We start from the raw sequence: 4,566 nt of genomic DNA, 5'->3' as shown, positions 1-4,566 counted from the left end.
TCAATTTGTAGAAAATGAATCGTATAGAACCATTTATTTGAATACTTTTCTAAGACTTGTGCTCAATTAAATAAAATATTAATTCAAACTCTATCTGACATGTCTATTTAAATTTAAACAAAATAGACACTTGCAAGGTAAATAGACTACGATAAATTAAATTATGCTAAAAAAAGCCATAATTTGATGAATTGGAAAAGCTTAACATCTAATTCTGACAATATTCATATCTTCGCAAATGCTTACAAATCACTAAAAAATGAAGCATTTTTTACTAACAAAAAAAAAAAACATTGGTTCATAATATATAACATATTTTAATTCTACTTGTATAAAATATACATAACTGTTTTTGTACAATAATAATTTGGACACATTCCAATGTTTTATTACTATACTACAGTTATACTTAATTCTAAGTATAGTATTATTATAAAAACTAATTCTTATAGATTTAGGAAAAAATTAAAACCTTATTACAAACGTGATTGATATGGAAAAGGCGTTGCTGACGTAAAAATCTATTTGGTAATTATATTCACTTGAATATAAAGTATCAATTCAAACGGGGTACATCAACGTTCTTGTATCACATAAAAAATTTTACATTTATTATTTTTTCTTTAAATTATGATTGACTTTAGTGAAGTATTACTTACACTTGAAATTGTTTCAATATTTCATTTCCTTGATGTTTTTGAAACATCCCATGTATTAAATGTTCCTACTATATTTACAAAAAAAATATTTACATTAAGCAATATAAATATGATTTAAATAATTTTTGTAAACAATATAAGTGCACTTAATTAACGACATTTAATTTAATAAAATGATATTATTTTAAAGTATCTTGAAATATGTTATATTTTAAACCTATGAAGAAAAAAAATATTTTGTATATTTTAATTCGAAAAAAATATTTGTAGACTAATTTTTTTCTAAATTTATGTCTTTGTTTCTATATTATTTAAAAACATTCAATAATTTTGCAAATAATTTTATTCTTTGACAAATACTTATTTACTATTACTAAAAAGACTTTTCAGGAAAAAGCAACGAACAATAATTATTTATCACTGATTCAATTAAGGAATAATCTGTTAACTAAAACAAAGGGAATACTACAATTTATTTTAATACTTATCAACTGATTAGCAGACCACTTGCAAATTTTGCTTAACCAATTAAACACATCAAATTTATAGTAAGCACTTTAATATAGAGTTATTACCATTAAAATATATTCTTAATATGTATTACTTCAGTAACAAAATTATAATGGGATTTTAACACTATACATACTTGGAAAACAAATTAATATGATTTAAGTATAGCATTTTATTAATATCAACAAAATCCATTCTGAACATGTTATTAATAAAATTGTGTAAAAAAATATTAATTTATTCACTGATATTCTAATTAAAACCACATGTTTTATGTCTTCCTAAATGCCATATCCCTAAATTATATCAATAAATAAAAATACTAAGTATTATTTTTTATAACAGAAATTGCGCAAAAAATACTGAGAATCAATGAAAATATTATTAACTTCATAAAGATACCCAAATGGACAAATATATATATATATATAAATAAAAATAATAATAAAAAATATTTGCTTGCAATGATTTTAAATTTTCAGATAGTTATAAAAATAATAATAAACTGTTTTAAAAGCAGTACGTAGTATTCTTTTATAGAACACAGAGCCCGCGCTAAGCATTCGTTAACTCGCCAAATGCGATAAAATCGTAAATTCGATTAAACAAATTTCGTTTTGGCGAAAGTATTGGCGAACGACTTTTTCTACCTAAAAGAAAAATATAAAATATCCTCGATCCTGAAAATTAAGTCAAAATGAATTTTTCTGAACAAATTTTGTAAATTTTATTCGATTACAGTGATTTATGTTAGATTCGTCGCATAAATTAAAATTATATTATTAGGTCTAGATAATGTAAAGAAACAAGGGAGATTATGCAAGCATCAAAAAAATAAAAATAAAACTCAAATTACAGATTAACATGTACGTTGCCGGATCACGTGATATCGCGTGACGGAACTCTTTCAAACTGTTCGTCAATAAACGATTTAAATGAAACGTTTTATTTAAATGATATTTTATTTAAAAGATAGTCGGATTCTAAAAAAACATCTAATATTGCTTCAGGTGTAACCTTATATATTACTGCTCTAGTCTAAGAAGTTATCAAAAATTAGCCCCAACTGTAAAATGACTTTTGAATTTGCATTTTATATAATAGTTCAATTTACAATAGATTTGTATTTTGATTTTAAGTTTTCTATGGGGAAAAAATTCATCATTAAAAAATTGTTAAGATTTGTTTTTGTCTAGGAATTTTGAAATTTGGCTATTACTTTTGATATTTGGCTAATTTACTCGCTAATAAAGTTCTTAGCACGGGCCCTGGAACATATGCCCAATTAAAATTTAAAAGCAAATATAATTAAGATTTTTTGATCTTTATTCCAATTCAAATACCTTCAAACTCACGACAATACATAAAAATGAACACTCTTTTACTCTCTGATATTCTTCATTTTAGTTTTAAACAAAATGCTTAATGAAGTTAATAATTCGTAACAATACGTAAAAATAATAAAAGCTCTTTTTCTCTCTGACATTCTTTATTTTAGCTTTAAGAGGACAATGTGCATTCAAAGCAAAATATTGCATTTTTCATTCAATCCATTTTAAAATTTTAACACCACATTGGTAGCATTAATAGAAGTCTGTGTTTAAAGTAATAAATAACTATTTTAAAAAGTAATAATTAGTTTTAAAGTTATAGCTGAAAGCGTGGTTTTTAATTGTTGATAATTAAAAAGTTCCTTTCCAACGAATTTCAATTTATTTAATTAAATTTTTACCTAAATGCGTTGTTAATAGGTATTTAAATCAATTTAAGTGGTTATGGTAACCGTATAAAGTTATGACATTTCTAGGTGTAAAAGTTTTATTTTTTCATCAGAATTTTCTTCGAAAAACACACCTGAATTACACTTGTTCAATTATTAAATAATTAAATTAAGGTGTAGTGTTCATCAAATGCGCTTAAAATTAAACGAGACACATTAAAGAATGTCTGAAAAATTTCCTAACAATAAAAAAAAACTGAGGAGCAAGCATTTTAAATTTGCAAGAAAATTTAAAAATTCCATAACAAGAAAAGACAACTTTGTCAACAAGAATTTGATATCAATATTCACAAATTCAAACTTTTTTAACTCGATAAGGAAAACTCCAATTTGAACACGATTAGTTGCATATTTCTTTGTAAAATGTCAATTTCTTTAATAGCTAAAAATCTAAAAATAGATTTATAAAAGACTTTTCTCATTCTGAATGCCCATTGTCCCCAATGAAATGTTTAAGAATGTTTAATGAAGTCATAACTCGTGACAATACATGAAAATAGTATAACGTTCTTTTACTCTCAAATATTCTACATTTTGGTTTTATATGAAATGTTTAATGAATTTATAACTCGCGACAGTACATGGAAATACTGATAACTCATTGACTCTCAGATATTCTGAAAATTTTCGTGCGGTGTACAATTTTGCACATAGCTCTACAACACAAAATATATTAGAAGTCTCTAATCAAATGTACACGTCAATTTGCCCTGATCGTCCATTCGAAATAAAGCCGAATCAGACAAAATTTCAAAAAAAAATAAACAAATAAAATCCTACTTGCAACTGTAATTGAAAGATATGAGCATAACATGTTTAGTTTCTAGCAAGAAAAAGCCTAGATCTTCAACTACAATCGATATTTAGTGCTAAAAATACCAAGCGAGAAGACGAATAATCTAATTATCTAACCAGCCACTTAGAGGGCGTTTACAATGATAAATGTTCTAACAAGCTGTAAGTGGAATTAAGGTTAAATATAAATAAAAATAATAAACAGTTTAGTTATAACTCGTCCAAAGCTGAAGAATCTACACACACAGTGTTGTCATTTTTTACTATTATCGAAGTTGATGGTAAGGGAAATTCGCAACTCAACTCCAAGGAAACTTAACGCGATTATTCCCGCCACTTGAAACTTTTCTCAGTTAGTAAGGAAGGCAACTCTGGAATCAATTGCGTAATCGAAGATTTTCAGAAATAACACTCAGACTCGAACTGTAAGACTTAATTGCTACTTTGCTCAAAAGTACTAAAACTATACAGCTATAATTTTATAGCTGCTGCATACAAGTCTGTTCTTACAAATGTATTCCAGTCAAGTTTAAACCAGAATCTATAAACTCAAGCACAATAATATATAATGGTATATACTAGTCCAAAAACTTTTTACAATTTTTTCTAAACTTTAGAGTTAGGGATAATTTTGAAATTTCCAAAAATATAAATTTTATCTTAAAAAATACATTACCGAAATTCCATTTTATCTGTTCCCATCACTATTGCTCAATTTAAAATGTTTTGACGAATAAAATATAGTTATTCCAACCTGTTTGGTATATTATTTACGAATTAAAGAAAAAAAACACCTGTTACTCCCTCACCCAGAGAAGAATG

This window comes from Parasteatoda tepidariorum, chromosome 7 (assembly GCF_043381705.1).
Source record: "Parasteatoda tepidariorum isolate YZ-2023 chromosome 7, CAS_Ptep_4.0, whole genome shotgun sequence".
Classification (NCBI taxonomy): Eukaryota; Metazoa; Arthropoda; class Arachnida; order Araneae; family Theridiidae; genus Parasteatoda; species Parasteatoda tepidariorum.
Note: the sequence above shows the minus strand (reverse complement) of the source record.